This window comes from Eulemur rufifrons, chromosome 20 (assembly GCF_041146395.1).
Source record: "Eulemur rufifrons isolate Redbay chromosome 20, OSU_ERuf_1, whole genome shotgun sequence".
Classification (NCBI taxonomy): domain Eukaryota; kingdom Metazoa; phylum Chordata; class Mammalia; order Primates; family Lemuridae; genus Eulemur; species Eulemur rufifrons.
Window position 1 is genome coordinate 5,881,561 of NC_091002.1, and position 21,123 is coordinate 5,902,683.

A 21,123-nucleotide genomic window follows, 5' to 3' on the forward strand; every position below is an offset into this window, starting at 1 on the left:
CAGGGAAAAACAGACAAAACCAGCAACTTGGAGAAGATCAATCACATAAGCGGGCAAAACCTTCCACGGTGTCCTCAATGTGACCCTCAAAGATATAAGTCGCTGTCTCCATGAAATAAGATCAGGACACCCTTAAAAAGGAACACTCAGAGAAAAAAGAAAAAAGCTCTTGGAAATTATTATAAAACAGCAGTGATGGAACCGCCACAGAATCTCCAGAGCTTGTGTCCCCAACTGCCACCCAGCTCTGCCTTCTGAGGCCCCTGGGGTGGGCGCAGGACACCAACGCACCTGGGAGCCCAGGCCCCACCTCCAACCAGGCAAGGCCACCAGGGTGCAGCATCGCTCATGAGCACCTGCACCAAGGCCTTGGCATGATCTGTACCCGTCAGAAGGACCTGTCATGGCAAAGCCAGGCTTGTGTTAGAAAAGCAAGGAGCATCTAATTATATGAAATCTGTTAGGAAAATAAATTAATAGATCTAAGGAGAAAAGCCACATGAACATTTCTATAGATGCTGTAAAGATTTCAACAAAACTCAATACCCATTTTTCATTCTTAATAATATATACATATACATACTCTCAACAGGAATCAACAGATTCCTTCCTCAGAGGCCTAAAAGCCAGCATCTTATTAAACAGGGCAACACTGAGGCGTCCCAGCAGATGTGGGGAGCAGAGCAGGGCGCTACCAACACTGCACCTGAGTACAGGCCTGGCTCAGGGCATTCCCGTCAGGAGGCGCAGGCCCAGGGGACCGGGCAGGCCGAACCCAGGCAGGGGCTGTGAGCAGAGGTGCTGTCCACACAGGGGCTGTTCCAGGCCAGGGGCTACACAGATAACTGAAGTGCTGTTCCTTTTGGCTTATCTGACCTGAGATCCTGTCCACCGTGCCTTTAGCTCTTGCTGTCCTCGGGGCTGACCACTCTCACCATCCTTGGCAGAAACGGCTGTCATCTCCAGCCCACAGCTGAGGACCCCAGGCTCTGGAGGGGTGCAGCAGGGTCAGCCAGGCCCGTCAGGCCTCCCCAAGAGGTCTCTGCACCAGCAGTGGCTCTATTTAAGTGTTTCTCAAACCAAGGAACCAGAATGAGAGCCAGCTGCACTGCACACCTAACACGGGCCCACCATGAGCTGGGCAGCCTGAGACGCCAGCTCTCCAGAACTGCACCAGCTCACCTCGGCCCACACTTCAGAGCACTGCCCTCACAGGATGGGGCCCAACAGGTGACAAGCTGCCACTCTCCTTAACCCCCAACCCCAGCATGCACGGTAGCTGGCCCCACAGGGCTTGGAGCAGCCTCTCCTCCTCCTGGCCCACGAGGGGCTCACACCTGCCTTGTCGAAACCCCTGGTCCCACAAAGTGCACACATACACACACCTAGAAAGGCTACAGTAGCCACAATACAACTTGAAAAATTAATAAAATAACGAGTATTTTATTTTTAAAACAGGCCACATAGTGCTTGGAGAAATGCCGGATTCCAGGGCTGCAGCGCCTCGAGGCTGGGCTCCCAATGGCAACTAGCAGGTGACGGATGACAGGAGTGGATTCTATGCCACAGAGTAAAGAACCCACAAATCCATGTGGCGGAAATAACTGAGAAAATCAGTGAACAGGAGAAGGGAAAACTCTTCCTTACAGAATACCAACTAATAAATGTAGATGGAAAGATGCAAATTTTTTAAAAACCATGATTTGACAAACATCTCAACATAATGGTTTCAGGCAAGAATCGTCAATGATGCTAAAATCTACGGGTGAAAATGTGATGAGAAATGGAATATTTACATAGTCTCAAAGTATCTCCCTATAAGACACTTATTAATTACAAAGGAAAATAGTAACTCCACAGTGGAGAAACCTGGCAGATGCCACCTGAGCCAAGTGATCAGGGTGAATGCAGCTGGTAACAGGCCACATGGACTGCAAGCCTCCTGACAGGACCCTGAGGACACAGCCCTGCGGTGGGGCTCCTACCAAAAATGCAGAACCCAGACTTAGTTGAGAGGATAACTCAGACAAACCCACGTGAGGCCAACTCTACAATATAACTAGCCAGTGTTATTCAGAAGCACCAAGGACACGAAAGACCACGAGGCCTTGTCCAAACTGGAGAGGAGAAACCGCAACACATGATCCTGGGTCAGAGAAGGAGCAGAAGGGACCACCTCCCAAACCTGGTTGAACACCATCAGATGACAGTACTGTGCCACACACTCTCTTCCTAGCTGTGATCGCTGTCCTGTGCTCACTTGAAGACGTGAACATTTGGAGGATCCACATGCCCCTAAGTAGGCTAAGTGTGGACAGTCACACTCTCTCAGTTCAGATGTTACAACATAAAGCATGCTCGCGAGAGCTTGTGGGCGACGTGTCCAGCGGGAGGAGCGTGCACAGCACAACGCACAGGCACACCAGTGGCATCCAGGGCAGCTCGCACGTGTCAGGAAAAGCTCTGCAGCATGGAAGGGACAGCAACACCGCTAACAGCACCTCCCTCCCTGAGCCAAGGAGACGGGATTGTGAGTGCTGGGCAGGGGAGGAGACCCTAGTGCAGAACAAGGATTTCCTTCCAGAAGGAAGGCACGTGACTCAGGTAGCTACGGAAATGTGTAGTAGCTTCCCATGGCTGCCACAGCAAACTCCCACAGAAAGGGGTAAAACATTTGAAGTTTATTCTCTCACAGTTCTGGAGGCCAGACGTCTGAATTCAAGGTGTCAAGAAGTGCCTGTTTGTGGAGACTGAGGGGGAACCCGTTTGTTGCCTCATGGGACACCACAGTCAGGACGTACGACAGACACCTCCTCTGAGGGGATCTCAGTCTGCTTGAGGGGTCCAGGATGGAGCAGGTCAGGACCCGAGGAAGCCAGGGCCGGGAAAGCCGAGAGATAAAACAGTGACAGATGGTGGCTGGGGAGAAGGAAGAAGCCAGCAGACCCCTCCACGGCAGGATGACCTGTTTAGGGGGGCATGACACTGAAGCCAGGACTGAAAGCTGAGCAAGAGGCCCCCAGAGAAGAAGGGACAAAGGCCAGATGGGCAGGAAGAGTCCTTGGGGTGCCAAGGTGGACACAGGGCAGATGCGGGAAGGCCAGAGAAACCCAGCGCCAGGGTAGCGGAGGGGAGGGACACGGCAAAGCCTGGAAGGGATCACTCCCCGGTGCCTCCAGCAGCACAGCCACTGAGCAGCCTCCTGCCCCGACTCCTGGGCCACTGGACGCCAGCCCCTCTGCACAAGAAGCTGTCCCGACTGACCCCACGAGCAGCTCCGGGGGACCACCCTGAGCCCCGGGATGCCCCCTCCCCACACCGAATGAACCCACTTCAGAGGACAGGCTACAAAGAACTCATTTCCACTTTTCCTACAGTGAGTAACTCAAAGCCGCCATCCTCAATTCCAAAGGCTCCGGCTCTTCGTTGAAACTGAGACGGCTAAGCTGACCCTTCCCATCCACTTGGCAACCCTCGACCCAGCCTCGGCAGGAAGCGGATCACAGGCTCTGAGCCCCGGAAACATCTTCATGGCCCTTAGGACGGACAGAGGCCAAAATCCTCACCCTGACTCTAGGTCCCCCTACCTTGTCCCCTCACTCCCCACGTTCTGGCCACACAGGCGCCCTCCAGGCCCCCAGCAGGGTCACACGCTTAGTGGGTGCACCATAGGAGCAGCAGGGGACAAGCCCGTATTATGGACACTGCCTCACTCAGATTCCTGCCTCTACTGGACAGTGACAAAAACCTCTCAGCTGGTTGCTCTGGCCACTCTCATTCTTTGAGAATCTACTCTCCAAAAAGGCACCAAAGTAGGTTCTATTTTTCTGTTTTTTAATTCAAGTGTATTAACATGGAGTCAGATATAGCATTGGACTACATGTTCAGCCATGAATCAGTTTCCTATGGCAGTCATAACAAGTATCACAAAGTGGTAGCATAGAGCGGAAATTTAGGCCAGAAGCCTGAGATCAAGGTGTCAGCAGGGGCCATGCCCCCACGGCTCTGGGAAAGGGTGTGTTCAAACCTCTCCCAAACATGGAAGCATCGTGCCAGTCATCCTCCTGCATTCTCCCTGTCTCTGTGTCCAAATTTCCCCTTTTTATGAGGACACCAGTCAGTGGATTAGGGCCCATCCTACTCCAGTGTGACCCCATCTTAACTAATTATATCTACAATGACCCTATTACCAAAAGGTCGTATGCTGAGGTCCTGGGGTTAGGACTTGAACACGTGAACTTGGAGGGTAGACACCTCCAAGTGTCTTCACCATGGCAAGGCATACACAGTGGTTCTGGTTTAAAATACACTTCTGAGTGTTTCCTGACCATGTAGAGGACCTGCCCCCAGCTCCTCTCACAGTGGGCACTTCCATCCCTCCAGCTCTCAAACAGCACCCGTGCCCGGCTGTGCCCGGCTACACATCACCCACTGAGGCTTAGCTCTTGTTCACATCAGCCCCTAAACAGCACAGGTGCCCGGCTGTGCCTGGCTACACTCACCCGCCAAGGCTTAGCTCTTGCCAGCACGTCCTCATACCAGCTCCCCCACACCACACTTCCCACTGGGGCTGTGTAAATATCTGATTAAGTCATTGCTGACTTCATCACGTCACTGTAAATAGCGTTCCCAGTTAAGCCACACAGGGGGGTCTGTTCCCCAAAGTTAATAATTCCTTCCTTTTTCATATGCAAAGTTTCCACCTAGTACAAACTCTTCCCTCAAACTCCCTAGTGGAATTATAACCTCCCAGGATTAAGCTTCCTTTGGTCCAAGCCATCAGGACACCCTTCAGCCTTTTTACCCCTCGAGCACCAGCCTACCTAGCCCTCCCAGGATGCCCCCACCCTCATCTCGTAGCTTCCGGAGAAGGGCTGCGTGTGAAGACCACGTCTCTTCTCTCTTCCCTCCCGACGCAGGAAGCCCACACATCTGACGCCTGCCTGGTTCTCGGGGTCTTCTCTCTTCCCAGTGTTGGGAACTGTGCAAGACACCTCGGGGCAGGCAGGGCCTTCCAGCCCTGAAGACAAAGTCCTTCGGCTTTCAGAGGCCCACTGGCCTTGAGGCTGATCACCTGCTGCCCTCCTTTCCCCGGTCTGTTTCTGGAGCTGCTCCTGGACCAGGCCCCTCCTCTCCAGCTTCTTTACTCTCTGCTGCTGGTGCTGCTCTGCTTTCCAGGATCCGTCCTCAACTTCACCCTCCAAACCTTCCAGTAACATGCTCACTTCTCCTGGCATATGTTTAACCTCCCAGGGCTCCTTCCTCTTCCCTGAATGCTGTTTTAGAACCTCTGTTTTCACTCTTTTCTCTAAGGCCATATACCATAAGGCTATTTTTTGTGGTTTTTAAGAAATTATTTCGTCTGGTCCATGTACTATATATCTCAGTTTCCCTGGTCTTCTCTGCTTTTTTTTTTGAGACAGAGTCTCACTCTGTTGCCCAGACTAGAGTGCTGTGGCATCAGCCTAGCGCACAGCAACCTCAAACTCCTGGGCTCAAGCAATCCAAATGCCTCAGCCTCCCGAGTAGCTGGGACTACAGGCATGCACCACCATGCCTGGCTAATTTTTCTATATATGTTTTTAGCTGTCCATATAATTTCTTTCTATTTTTAGTAGAGACAGGGTCTTGCTCTTGCTCAGGCTGGTTTCGAACTCCTGAGCTCAAACAATCCGCCTGCCTTGGCCTCCCAGAGTGCTAGGATTACAGGCGTGAGCTACTGCACCTGGCCTCTGCTTTTCTTGGTATCTGCTTTCAGGCTGGGAGTTTCCTCTGACGTTTATCATCTTGGCTCCGCATTCGCAATAAAAAGGAGAAGCCATCATCCATTCTGCCTTGCTGCAGAGGGACTCAGTGGCTTGGAGGGCCGCATCCCCCTTCAGGTGGCAAAAGAACTCATCCTGGTTGAGCCAGGTGCAGTGACTCAGGCCCGTAACCCTAGCACTCTAGGAGGCCAAGGTGGGAGGATCGCTTGAGCTCAGGCGTTCGAGACCAGCCTCTGCAAGAGCGAGACCTCATCTCTACTAAATATATAAAAATTAGCTGGGCGTGGTGGCGCACACCTACAGTCCCAGCTACTTGGGAGGCTGAGGCAGGAGGGTACCCCTTGAGCCCAGGAGTTTGAGGTTGCTGTGAGCTAGGCTGATGCCACAGCACTCTAGCCCAGGCAACAGAGTGAGACTCTGTCTCAAAAAAAAAAAAAAAAAGTCTCATCCTGCATCTCCACCAGCCGGCCACCTGGCACTGGGAAGTCAGTAAGAATCTGCAGAATAAATGAATTTGTGTGGATAACCAGGCTCAAAGCAGCACAAGCCCAGGTGGAATGGATAAAGCCACCTCCAAACCGAAACCTCTCAGAATCCTAGGGCAGGCGCCCAGCTAACCCAGAGCCTATCACTGGCTGCAGATCAGGCACCGAATCAAATCTGGACTCTGGACAAGCTACTTCATCTCCTCCACTCTGGTTCCTAAAGTCTGAAATAGGGAGAACAACTTTTCACTATCTACTTAAAAAGTTTGTTGTGGAGTAAAAAGAGACTCTATTCAGCCCAGCTAACGACTGTTTCCTAGTTACGGAACTTGGAAGGCAGAAGCCTTTGGGAGGTGCTTAGATCCTGAAGTTGTAGCCCCCTGGAAAGGGATTAGTATTGTTACAAAGAGATCCCCAGGGAGCTCCCTCACTTTTTCTACCACGTGAGGACATAGGGAAAAGATGGCTATGAACCAGAAAGCAGGCCCTCAGCAGACCCAGAATCTTCCAATGACATGATCTTGGACTTCCAGTCTCCAGAAGTGTGAGAAATAAATTTCTATTGTTTATTACAGACCACTGAGACCATCTGCCCATTCTCATGTGGCTGTTACTGAGCAGGCACATGTGCCCAGCCTGTGGCTTGTCTTTTTATTCTCTTGACAGTGTCTTTTGCAGAGACAACACAATATTGGAGAAGAATCAAGTTGGAGAGCTGACACTACCCAACTTCAAGACTTCCTATAAAGCTACTGTAATCAAGACAGTGTAGAATTGGCAAGAGAACAATTAGATCAATGGAACAGAGTAAAAAGCCTGGAAATGGAACCACATAAATATAGTTGCTGACCTTTGACAAATGAGCAAAGGCAATACAATGAAGAAAAGACAATCTTTTCAACAAATGGTGCTGGAGCAACTAAACATCCACATGCATAAAAATGAATCTAGACATAGACCTTATATCCTTCAAAAAAACTAACTCAAAATGGATCACAGACCTAAAGTAAAATGCAAAACTATAAAACTCCTAGAAACAGGAGAAAATCTAGATGACCTAAAGTTTGGCAATGACTTTTGAGATATAACACCAAAGGCATGACCCATGAAAGAAAGAATTGATAAATTGAACTTTACTAAAATTAAAAATTATCTTCTCTGGAAAAGACACTGTCAAGAGAATAAAAAGACAAGCCACAGGCTGGGCACACTAGATCAAACCTATAATCTCAATACTTTAGGAGGCCAAGGTGGAAGGATCACTTGAGGATGGAAGTTCAAGACCAGTCTGTGCAACGCAGGAGACCCTATCTCTACAAAAAATTAAAAATTAAAAAATAGCCAGGCATGGTGGTACATGCCTGCAGCCCCAGAATCAGGAGGCTGAGGGTACATCACTTGAGCCCAGAAGTTCGAGGCTTCCATGAGCTATTATCGCACCATTGCACTCCAGCCTTGACAACAAAGCGAGACCCTGTCCCCCCGCCAAAAAAAAAAAGACATACCACAGACTGGGAGAAAATATTCGCAAAGGCATATCTGATAAAGGACCATTATCCAAAATATACAAAGAACTTCTAAAACCTAACAACAGAAGCAACCAAGATGCCCTTCAGTAGGTGAATGGATAAATTGTGGTACATCCAGTCGAATATTATTCAGCATTAAAAAGAAATGTATTATCAAGCCATGAAAAGACATAGAGGAACCTTTTTGTTTCCTCCAGCTTTGCATGGATAATGGAGGAATCTTAAATGCATATTACTAAGCAAAAGGAGCCAATCTGAAATGGCTACATATTATATGGCTCCAACTATATGACATTCTAGAAAAGGTAAACTATTGAGACTATAAAAAAAAAAAAATCAGTGATTGCTAGGGGCCTAGTGGAGAAAGAGACGAATAGGCCAAGCACAGAAGATGTTTAAGGACGTGAAACTATTCTGTATGACATTGTAGTGGTGGATACCTGTCATTATACATCTATCTAAACCCATAGAATATACAACACCAAGAGTGAACCCGAATGTCAACCGTGGACTTTGGGTGATAATCATATGTCAATGTAGATTCATCAACTGTAACAAATGTACCACTCTGGTGTGGGCTGTTCATAATGGGGGAAGCTATGCATGTAGGTGGGTAGAAGGTATATGAGAACTCTGTACCTCCTGCTCAATTTTGCTATGAACCTAAAACTGCTCTAAAAAATAAAGGGTTTTGGTGGGTTTTTGTTTGTTTGTTTGTTTGTTTTTTTGAGAGAGGGGATCTCACTCTGTCACCCTGGCTGGAGTGCAGTGGTGTCATCCATCATAGCTCACTGTAACCTCAAACTCCTGGGCTCAAGAGATCCTCCTGCCTCAGCCTCCCAAATAGCCGGACATACAGGCATGTCCCACCACATCTGGCTAATATTTCTACTCTTTGTAGAGATGGGGTCTCACTCTTGCTCAGGCTGGTCTTGAACTCCTGTCCTCAAGCAATCCTCCTACCTCGGCCTCCCAAAGTGCTGGGATTACAGGCGTGAGCCACTACGCCTGGACAAAAATAAAGTATTTTTTACGTGCACAGAAACCATGTTTGGAGTGTTACCTTTGCAACCTAACAAAGGATAAGAATCTCAAATCTTAAAATGGAGATTATCATCGTTACCTCTCCACTGGTGAGTACAGACTGCACCATGTCACCAAATGGAAGAAGATAAACTGCACCAAGTAATTTCATTCTGAGATAAAGAGTATAAAGTGAGCTCTGATCAGCTGGGTAGAAAACCCAGGTTCAGACTCCAGCTGACATGCGTACTAGCTGGGCTTTCCCAGATAAGTATCTTCACCTCTCTGGGCCTGGGTTTCCCAGAAACCGAAAATGGGAAGGCACCACCCACTTCATGAGGCCTCAAGGAATCAAATTAAACAACACATGTGAAAGTATCTGAGTCCCTGGCACACATTTTTAAATTATGATCACGTATAACAAATGCTTAAAAGATTGTGAAAGTCAATCTTCCTTTAATATCATTGCAGAAAATGCCAAAAGGGTTTATATAAAATATTTTAATTTACTTTTTAAAAAAAGTTTGGGAGCACCAGTGAAAAATACCTAAGTGTTTTCTTGGTTCTTTTATCTACCAGTAAAAATGGGTTCTCTCTCGGATGAAAGCTTCCTTAGAGTCCTGCTGCCTATGCACGTAAGTGCGTATGAGCAAATGTTTCTGTAACTAGAAAGGCCCCAATGCAGCCACTTAACAAAAATGATTACTTTGGCATTGTCTCCGACTTACTTCAAGTAGCAAAAAACACTTTTCTTTCTGTGGCCTCCAAATCCAACCTAAATCAAGAAAACATAAGGACCCATCCAAAGGGGCAGAACCATTACCATAGCCCCAGTGTGGTCCTCAAAGTAGCATCACAGAGCACACCAGAGGAACAAAGCCCCAGATCCAAGTTCTAAGTTCATGGGACAGCAAGGGGAATCATCTGTGAAACCACGGAAGGGGATCAGGACTGCCACTGCCCAACACACAAAGAGGACTCAGGAGGGGGGCAATGGTGCCAGACCCAGGAAACCAGAATTATCTGAAAAATTACCATCTAGAATTCCTGCTCAAATGAACCCAATTTAAAGAGAAACCACTGTTTCTAAACAATTTCAATTCAATTTCAATTTTGGATAATATTCAAGAGCTTCAAAATCAAAACTGTTTCCCAGCCTTCTGCCTTCACAGCCAGAGGCTGCACTTCCCACTTTGATCAGGGACAAGCTCCAGTGACGGTGAGGTCTTTAAACAAGCCGCATCAATATGCTCAAGTTAAATTTCTTAAATATTGTGAAACAGGAGCACATTCTTGAAATCAAACTAGCCATTCTAAAAGTTCTCAGGGCTGAGAGATCATCATAAAAATACCAATTATAAATCAAGTTTGAGTTTAAAATGAAAAGTACTTTCAAGTTATGGAAGCTTAGATTCAAAGAAAAGCTACCCAATGATGAAATTCAAAAACCTCAAGAATCACTGTAACATAGATGAGTGACAAACTTCAGATCTGTGACTGTACTTACACTAAGGGAAAAATAAAATCCAATCTACAGAGTAAGGCAACAGCAAATCAGGAATAAAGTAAAATACGCCTAACATTCCTTTTTCAGCTCACAAGAAAAGTCTTTTAAAAAAAAAGAAAGAAAGAAAACACCGCTCCAGTCTATATGCAGAAAATGCGGCTTCGGAATCCACTTCCAAGTCATCTTCCACAGGTCGTTGGGAGCATCTGGCCTCCCTGAACACACTGTTTTATCACGTCAAACTTCCTGCTTCTCTCGCGTTACAAAATGACAAACACATGAGCTCCAGAGCCGGCCATGGGCCGCCAGGCTTAGCACCGCGGAAAACAGCGCAAAGTTGGCTCCACAAGTGTCAGCACGCGCCGGGCGGCCCCTTACAGCCGGGGTGCGTGGAGCGCGCGGGGTTCCGGGGCGCACGGGGGCCTCGGCGGGTCGGAGGGGGTCCCGGGGTGCGCGCGGGGTCCAGACATGCGCGAGGGGTCCCGGGGTGCGCGGGACCTGGGCCGGTCCGAGGGATCTCGGAGTGCGCGCGGGGTCCTAGGGCGCACGGGGACCTGGGCCGGTCCGAGGGGGTCGTCCGCATGGCACGAGTCCCAACACCCAGTCCCCAGTCCAGGGGTTCCGCACCTGCGACCGGCTCGGGCTCTCCTCCAAACCCGGCGAAACTCTCGGAACCGACGAGCGCCGACAGACATAGGGCGACGCAGCGCGGTGACAGGAGCGGGGACGCAACGTGCGGGGCGCCGGCCAAGCGCACGGTCCGCGGGGCTGGACACCTGAGCGGGCGAGGGACGGCGGTGGCCGCACAGGCCGCGCTCCGCCCTCATAGGGACAACGCGCCTCAACATCCGCGGAACAAAACCGCGGGCGACGCCCCGCCCCCTCCGAACGCCCCCATTGGCCGTTCGCGCTGCCGCCGCCAGCCAGTGAGCCCGGCCCGCCGTGGCCCGCCGTGGCCCGCCGTCCCCGCCGTCCCCCGCCGGTCCCTCAGCCGCGCCGACGGAGGAGGCGGCCCGCCGCCGCTGGTGGGCGGGGACTCCGGACCTCCCGCCCCCTTTAGCACCGCCCACTGGCGGCTGCCTAGGAGCGCGCTACTGCGGCGAGCTCCGTACCGCCCCCGCCCCCGTGCGCGCTTACGTGCGCTGGGCATGTCGTCGTCCCCCCGGGCCGGGAGGGGACGCTACGAGGTCGGGGCCGCGAAAGCGGGCGCCGGCGGCGACCTGAGGCGGCTGGACAGAGGCGCTCAGCGGAGACGGTCGGCGACTCCCTGCCGGCGCAGATGGATGCCCAGCCCTGGGCACGCAGTCCCGGGCCTGAGGCTTGCCGGCGCCTCCGTCCCCGCCCCGCCTTGGGCAAGCCGCTCGCCCTCTCGGGTCTCACGTCTGCATCTGAGCAGTGTGACAGATAGAACTGTGAATTAGACACACTCGCGGGCACCTGGACGGGCCTGGCGCTGGGCTCCTGGCAATAGATGGGGGTGTGGACTCCTTCCCTCAGAGCACAGTTGGCCCAGTGTGACCGGACTTCTTGGGGGTCCCTAGAGACGAGCAGCCTACAGAGAAATGAGGTTGGTGGACAGCAGAAGGAGGCTGTGTGCCAACTCTTTTGGGGTCTCCGCAAACTCCCAAGAAGGGGGTCCCTGCCTGTCCCTCTAACCTCCCATCCTGGGGGACGAATGTGTCCTTGGGTTGAGGAGCCACCTGATCCAAGACACTGGCCTCTCAGCAAGGCAGATGGCCTCAGGTCCCCACAGCAGATACCAGGTCCCCACTATCCCCAGCTCGCGGCCAGGCTGTCTGGGAATCGAATAACTCGGGGCAGGTTCCAGTAGGGTGAGATTTGTTCCAGTAGGGTGAGATTTGTTCCAGCCTAGATGCTTTATTAAAAGTGTGTAGGGGCCAGGGCGCGGTGGCTCACGCCTGTAATCCTAGCACTCTGGGAGGCCGAGGCAGGTGGAGCGTTTGAGCTCAGGAGTTCGAGTCCAGCCTGAGCAAGAGCGAGACTCCGTCTCTACTAAAAATAGAAAGAAATTATATGGACAACTAAAAATATATACAGAAAAAATTAGCCGGGCATGCTAGCGCATGCCTGTAGTCCCAGCTACTCGGGAGGCTGAGGCAGGAGGATCGCTTGAGCCCAGCCAGGTGTTTGAGGTTGCTGTGAGCTAGGCTGACGCCACGGCACTCTAGCCCGGGCAACAGAGTAAGACTCTGTCTCAAAAAAAAAAAAAAAAAAAGTGTGTAGGCAGGAAAATTCTCCCACCGAGGGAGAGTAGTCGTATGGTAAGAGGGGCATGGAGACCATGCTGTCCAGAGTGCCGTCATTTGAGTCCCCAAGCCCTGAGTTTTGTGTAGGGGTGGTGAGAAGGAGTGGGTCAGAGGGGAGAAAGCCACCTGTGTGCCTTGGCCCCCTGGGAGGTGCAATGGCCAGGCCCTACAGTGGACGCTGAGGCCAAATGCATGGTGGCCAGGTAGTGCCGGGAGGAAGCAGCGGCATGAGGGATAGAGAGGACCAGGTGAGGCTGTGGGCCATGTGGCACCCTGGGGCTGGATGTTAGGAGAGGCAATGGGGTTGCCAGGGGTCAGGCCAGGCCTTGGGCAGGTTCTGGGCCCAGCAAGGCCAGTCCTATGCAGGCTGCGAAGTCAAGCCAGCTGATGCCAGGACAGGCTGGAAAGTCATTCTCACCTGTCCGAAAAAGCAGGAGCCCCAGCAGAGCCAGTGACAGATGGGGCCAGGGCAGGCGTTGAGGCTGTTCCTTCCACTGGGGTCCTTTAATCCCCACCTACAACAGTCAAGCTGGGCTGGCCAAGTCACCCGAGGACAAGTGGCTCTGTGACCTGAGCCAGAGCAGGCAGGGGCCAGAAAAGGACTGAGATACCTGGCAGACACCTATGTCAGGAGAGGTCTGCCCATGGCACCTCCTGAGTTGGGTTTTCCATCCTCGCCCATCTGGACCTGTGACAACAACCTCAAATCACCAAGGTCACCTGTGTGTGTGTCAAAGCCGTGTGACTGATTAAGTTATATCCGCCTGTTCCTGTCAGCACTTACTTGGAAAATTATTAAAGGCTTTTAGTGGATTAAGAAATAGAGTTTGTGCCCCTTTAAAGTCATGTCTCTCATTTGGTTTGCTGATCTCATGGAAGACCCTCCTGACCTGCAAGCCAGAGGTGGTCGCTGGGTCTCAGAGCTTATACGTGGGAGGGGTCAGGTCACACATGCGCTCCAGGTGTGGGAGGCAGCTGGCCCTCGCTGGCCAGTCTGAATTGTCACAGTGCCAACCATCAAGCCCTTGCCATAGGCAGCCCACAGGAAGGTGTTAGAATCGTCCCCACTTCACAGATGACGAAGCTGAGGCTCAGAGCAGAGGGTCCCACCATGAGGGGACCATGAGTCCCTCCATGGTGACATGGCATGTGGTACTGCTGCCACCCTCCTGGCTGCCACCTCAGCCCCTCTAAAAATGTCATGTACTCCCATCCAGGAGAGGCTGAATTGTCACTGGGCCACAGTGGCCCAGTGCTGAGGAGGCCTGAGGACCCACACGCCTTCCCAGAGCAGGTCCCCCAAGTCGCTGGGATGTGGGTGGCTTCAGTGGCAGGACCTCAGGACAGTCCTGAGTCCACCTTGCCTGCTGCAGGACAGAGGTGGTCTGGCACAGCTTCGAGGAAGCAATGGGAACAGAGGAACAGATCCCCAGCACGCCCAGCCCACAATGTCAGAATGGCTTTTAACTCTTACTTTAAACACCAGTCAAGACAGTCTGGTGGTTCCTCAAAAAGTTAAACATGGAATTACCGTATGACCCAGCAGTTCCACTCCTGGGTGTATATCCAAAAGAACTGAAAACAGGTAGTCAAACCAAAGTCTGTACGTGAGTGTTCACAGGAGCATTACTCACAGTAGCCAAAAGATGGAAACAACCCAAATGTCCATGAACAGATGAATGGATAAACAAAATGTGGTCTAGCCATACAATGGAATATTATTCACCCTTAAAAAGGGAATAAAAATTTGACACATGCTATATAACATTGATGACACCTTGAAAACATTATGCTCAGTGAAGTAAACCAGACACAAAAGCACAAATATTGTGTGATTCCATTTATATGAAATATCTAGAATAGGCAAATTCATAGAGACAGAAGGTAGAACAGAGGTTTCCAGGGGCTGAGAGGAAGTGGGGAGTGAAGAGTGCCTGCTAAGAGGCATAGGGTTTCTTTTGGGGGTGATATTGATGTTCTGGAATTAGTGGTAATAGTTGCACAAATTGTGAAGGTACTAAATGCCACTGAATTGTACATTCCAAAATGGCTAAAATGATGATTTTTTTTCTTTTTCTTTTTTTTTTTTTCTTTTTCAGCTCAGGTAACCAAGCTGAGAAAAATGGTGATGTTTTTATGTATATTTTACTTTAATTTTTTGAAATGGGCAAAAGGGCCAGGCAAGGTGGCTTACACACTTCAGGAGGCAGAGGTGGGAGGATCACTTGATGCCAGGAGTTCAAGAACAACCTGATCAACATAGCAAGAGTGACTCCATCTCTGCAAAAAATTTTAAAAGAATTAGCCAAGAGTGATAACATACACCTGTAGTCCCAGCTATTTGGGAGGCTGAGGTGGGAGAATCACTTGAGGTCCGAAGTTCAAGGCTGCAGTGAGCTACAAGTGCACCACTGCACTCTAACATAGAGCAAGATCTTGTTTCTAAATTAAAAAAAAAAAAATGGGCAAAAGGTCTGAATAGACATTTTCCCAAAGAAATAGGCAAATGGCCATAAACATATGAAAAGATAATATCATTACCCATCAGGGAAATGCAAATCAAATCCACTAGGAGATACCACTTCTCACCTACTAGGATAGCTATAATAAAGAAAACAAAAAATGAAAAATGTTGGTGAGGATTTGGAGAAACTGAAACCCTCATACATTACGGTCCACCAACTGTATCTGCAGGCTCCACATCCAAGGATTCAACCAACCTTGCATCAAAAATATTGCAAAAATTTAAAAATAACACAACCTTAAGAAATAACACAAGTTGAAAATACAGTATAATAACTATTTACATAGCACGTACATTATATTAGGTGCTATAAGTAATCTAGAGATGATTTAAAGCAAGGGGAAGATGTGTGTAGACAATATGCAAATATTACACCATTTTAGAGCAGGGACTTGAGCATCTCCAGATTTTGGTGTCCACGGTGGGTCCCAGAGCCAATGCTCTGTGGATAAGGAGGGATGACTGTGTTAGGGAATTCTTGCAGCTACTTGACAGTTTCCTAAATAAAGAGATACCATAAGACTCAGCAATTCCACTCCTAGATATCTATCCAAAAAAACTGAAAATATACATCCAAACAAAAACCTGTAACAGATTTTTTTTTTTTGAGACAGGGTCTTGCTCTGTTGCCCAGGCTGGAGTGCAGTGGCATCATCATAGCTCACTGCAACCTCCCACTCCTGGGCTCAAGCAATCCTCCCACCTCAGCCTCCTGAGTAGCTGGGACGACAGGCATGCACCACCACGCCTAGCTCATTTTTCTATTTTTTGTAAAGATGGGATCTCACTGTGTTGTTCAGGCTGGTTTCGAACTCCTGAGCTCAGGTGATCCTCCCTCCTCATTCTCCCAAAGTGCTAGGATTCCAAGTGTGAGCCACCACAACTGAGTCACAAACATTCTCAACAGCATTATTCACAATAGCCAAAAGGTAGAAACAGGCCGGGCGAGGTGGCTCACGCCTGTAATCCTAGCACTCTGGGAGGCCGAGGTGGGCGGATCGTTTGAACTCAGGAGTTCGAGACCAGCCTGAGCAAGAGCGAGACCCCATCTCTACTAAAAATAGAAAGAAATTATATGGACAGCTAAAAATATATATAGAAAAAATTAGCCGGGCATGGTGGTGCATGCCTGTAGTCCCGGCTACTCGGGAGGCTGAGACAGGAGGATAGCTTGAGCTCAGGAGTTTGAGGTTGCTGTGAGCTAGGCTGACGCCACGGCACTCACTCTAGCCTGGGCAACAGAGTGAGACTCTGTCTCAAAAAAAAAAAAAAAAAAACAAAAGGTAGAAACAGTCCAAGTGTCTATCAACTGGCAAATGCATAAATAAAATGTGATATATCTGTATAATGGCATATTACTCAGCCATATAAATGAATGAAGAACATGAATGAACCTCAAAAACATTACGTTAAGTTTAAGGACCCCAACATAGAAGGTCACATACTATATGATTCCATTTATGTGAACTGTCCAGAACAGGCAGAAAGTGGATTAGTGGTCGCCAGGGCTGGGGCAGGGGAATGGGAGCGACTGTTTACTGGGTACAGGGTTTCCTTTTGAGGTGATGAAAATGTTTTGAAACTAGAGAGAAGTGGTTTTACAACACTGTAAATGTATTAATGCCACTAAGTTGTACACTTTAAATGGTTAATTTTATTTTATGTGAATTTCACCTCACTAAAAACCATCTAACAGAAAGGATCTGGAAGCCATCCTGGCAAAGATCTGACAAAACTGTGCTGGTTACAGAGGCTTTCATTGTGTTGTTTTCCATACTGTTCTGTACACTTCTTGCATATTTCACAACTTAAAAAACTGAAGGAATAAAGTCAGGACAGCTAGTGGGGCCAGCAGGATGGGAGGGTGGGGGCAGGAGGAAGAGGGAAGAGAGAACAAAAATCAGTCAGTGTACACACAGCACAATACGGCTGGACCGGAGGACATGATGCTGGCTGAAAGAAGCCCGTCACAAGTCCTGGTGATTGCACTCACGTGAGGTTTCTAGAGGAGTCGAACTCATGGAGACAGGGAGTAGAATGGCGGGTGGCGGGGGGTGGGAGTGGGGCGGGCAGTTGTTTAATGGGAACAGAGCTTCAGTTTGAGATGGTGAAAAGTCCTGGAAATGGTGGTGGTGATGATTGTACAACATTGGATGTATTTAATATGACTGAGCTGTACACTAAAATATGGTTAAGGTGGTAAATTTTATGTGTATTTCACCACAATAAAAAAAGAAAAAGAAAAAAATCAGTCAATACAACAAAATCAGGAAAAAGCACAAAAAGCATTTTTAAATGAAAGTGCAGTAAGATGGTGGGTCCGGTGTCAGGGACTACTCCACATGGAGGGTTTCAGTTCTCAAGATAAAAGGTAAGTGCTCTGATGGGTAGAAAAACAACTGCTCTGCCACCTGCTGTTGACAGGAGCCACACCCAAACAGGCCACTGGAGAGTAGAAGAGAGGTCCACTCAGCCTGGCCGTGCACATCCACCTCGCTCTAAGGGGGTATCCTCCACCGCAGGGGCCAAGAATCCTCAGGGGTGTGCCCACAGCTGCAGGGGCGCAAAGAGGGCAAAGAGGGAAAGCCATGGGGAAGTGGCCTGAGACACTGTTGCAGGAATGCTAACAGTAAATCCGGGAGGGGACACGGGCACCGTCTCACACAGCCACAGATGCACTGACCCTCAGCACACACCTCTGGGAATTGATCCGAAGGTGCATGTCCAACACCACAAAAACACATCTGCACAAGGGTCCTCTAGGCGGTATCATTTATAAGGCAAAATATTGGAAACGACCTCAATGCACCTACCTGGAAATCGGTGAAATAAACCATGATACACCCACACGAAGGAGCTGCGCCCTCACAGGGGCACAGGAGAAAGGAGGAAGGCTCTGAAGTGGTGGAAAGACATGCAGGCCACACCAGAGAGGTGAAGATGCCAAGCACAAAAGAGCATCTATAAGATGCCACCTTCTGCGTAAGAAAGGTGGGGAAATAAGAAAACAGCCACCACCCTGCTTATTATCACAAAATTAGTGCAGGAAGGTAACCCAGAAAACACCAGAGGCGGCTACCTAAGGGACACAAGAGATACGAATCCCTCTGGTAAGCCTCCCTGTGATGGCCCCACACCTGGGTCAACGAGTTCTGACAAACACAATTGTGTAACTACCACATCAAGCTACAGAACATTTCCATCACCCCCAAAATCCTTCCCAGTGACCCTCCTCTACCCACACAACCACCCATTTGCTTTCCACAGTTTTGCCTTTTCTAGAGTTTTTATAATATAATCTTCCAGTATGTAATCTTAATGTCTAGATTGTTTCACTTAGCACAAAGTTGCGTTCATGTTGCTGCGTGTATCCGTCCATCCTTCCTTTTCGTTGCCGAGTGGTTGGTACTCCACTGGAGGGATGGAGCAGTTTGCTTATCCATTTGCCTGTTGAGGGACACTTGGATTGCTTCCAGTTTGGGGTTGTTACAATAAAATTTCTATGAACACATGTACAAGTCTTTATGTGAATGTAAGTTTTCATTTCTCTTGGGTAAAACCCTAGGGGTAGAATTGCTGGATCATATGCTAAGTGTATGCTTAACTTTATTAGAAACTGCTAAACTGTTTTTCAAAAATGGCTGTACAATATTGCATTTCCACCAGCAAAGTATGACAGTTTCCTTCCCTCCACATCCTCTCCAACACTTGTTATTTTCTGGGTTTATAATTTAGCCATTCTCGTGGATATGTAGTGGTATATTATTGTGGTTTTAATTTGAATTTCTCTAATGGCTACAGACACTGGGCATTCTTCCTTGTGTTTGTGTGCCATTCACACACCTTCTTTGAAGTGCCTGTTCAAATCTTTTGCTCATTGCTTTGACCAGATTATTTGTCATTTCATTATTGAATTGCAAGAGTTCTTCATATATTCCGGGTACCAATCCTCTGTCAGATATTTGTATTGCAAATATTTTTTCCAGTCTATGAATTACCTTTTCATTTTTAAAACGTTTTTATTGTGGTGTAAAAATACACATACCATAGAATTTACCATTTTAGGCCAGGCGAGGTGCACTCATGCCTGTAATCCTAGCACTTTGGGAACCGAGGCAGGATGATTTCTGAGGCCAGGAGTTCAAGACCAACCTAGGCAATTGTAAGACCCTCGTCTCTACAAAAAAAGAATAATTAAAAAATTAGCCAGTGTGGTGGCATGTGCCTGTAGTCCCAGCTACTTGGGAGGCTGAAGTAGGAGGATTGCTTGAGCCCAAGGGTTCAAGTTTGCAGTGAGCTATGACTGATTGTGCCACTGCACTCTAGCCTGGGCAACAGAGCAAAACCTTGTCTCAAAAAAAAAAAAAAAAATTTACCGTATTAACCATTTTAAGTATACAGTTCAGTGTCATTAAGTACATTCACAATGTCGTGTAGCCATTACCACCATCCATCTATAGAACTTTCTCATCTTCCCAAACTAAAGCTCTGTCTCCATCAAACACTAACTCTTCATTCCCTCCCCCAGCCCCTGGCACCCACCATTCTACTTTCTGTTGATATGAATTTGACACCTCTATGGACTTAATGGAAGTGGAATCATGCAGTATTTGTCCTTTTTCTGACTATCTTATTTCATTTAACATAGTGTCCTCAATGTTCATCTTTGCTGTAGCATGTGCCAGAATGCCCTTCCTTTTTAAGGTTGAATAATATTCCATGATATGAGTAGGCCACATTTGGTTCATCCATTCCTCTGTCAGTGGACACCTAGGTGGCTTCCATATTTTAGCTATTGTGAATAATGCTGCTATGAACTTCAGTGTACAAAATATCTCTTTGAGACTTGCTTTTAATTATTTTGGGTATATACACAGAAGTGGATTACTGTATTATTTGGTAATTCTATTTTTAATTTTTTAAGGACCCTCCAAACTTTTCCACAGCTGCTTTTTCATCTTTTAAACAGCATTTTTTGAAAAGCAAATGTTTTTAAGTTTGGTAAAGTTCTATTTATCAATTTTTTTATTTTATGGTTTGTCCCTTTTGTGTATTTCCTAAATATACTTCTGATATTTACCTCTAGTTTAATTCTGTCATGGTCAGATGATATACTCTGTATGATTTCAGTCCTCTTAAATGTCTTGAGACTAGTTTATGGCCTAGTACATGGTCTATCATGAAGAATGTTCCAAGGACCTAGAAGGACACATCAAACTGTGAACTGCTTGTGATTGTGGGTGACTTTGTTCTTTGCTTCTTCTGTTTTTCAGTTTCCTATGCTGCATATATTAACTTCAAAAATACTAAAGGTTATTTTAAAACTTGAAAAAAAATGTTCCAGGAATACTTGAAAAGAACAGGTATTCTACTCTTTATGGGTAGCGTGTTCTGTAAGCATTGACTAGGTAAAGTTGGCTGATAGCTTTGTTCCAAGTCCTCTATATCTTTATTGAGTTTTTAGTCTACTTGTTCTATCAATTACTGCGAGGGAAGTGTTTAAATTCCCAAATTGTGGACTTGTCTATTTCTCATTTTAGTTCAAGCAATCTTTTACTTCCTGTACATTTAAGCTCTGATATTAAGGTTCTACCCATTTTGGATTGTTGTATCTTTCTGCAGAAATGACCCCCTTATCACTAGGAAATGTCTTTCTTCCTAGGAATATTTCTTGTTCTGAAGCCTATTTTGTCTGGTATTAATATACCCACTCCAAGTTTAAGTTAATACAGTATATCTTTTTCCAGCTTTTTACTTTGAACCCACATGTGCCCTTCTGTTGACAGAGCCTTTCATGTAGGCAGCATGGGTTTTGCTTCTTTATCAAATTTGACAATCTCTGACTTTTAATTAGAATATTTAGGCCATTTATATTTAAGGTGGTTATAAATACAGCTGATTATCTACCATCTTGCTATTTGGTTTCCATATTTCCATGGGTCCTATCTGTTCTTTGTCCCTTGTTTGCTTGTTTCCTGTGTTCTTTTAGATAGTGTATTCTTTTATTATTACATTTTAGTTCC

General features: G+C 47.8%; 1 protein-coding gene across 3 annotated transcripts in view; it reads right to left on the bottom strand.

Annotated features, from left to right (window-relative positions):
• FAM53A (family with sequence similarity 53 member A) overlaps positions 1-11,000 on the bottom strand; it is a 35,247-nt gene extending 24,247 nt beyond the window's left edge. For all 3 annotated transcript variants that reach the window (XM_069495554.1, XM_069495552.1, XM_069495555.1), the window contains exon 1: positions 10,937-11,000. The gene's annotated coding sequence lies outside the window, so the exon portion shown is untranslated. The remainder of the gene's footprint in view (positions 1-10,936) is intronic.
• Positions 11,001-21,123: the final 10,123 nt, after the last annotated feature.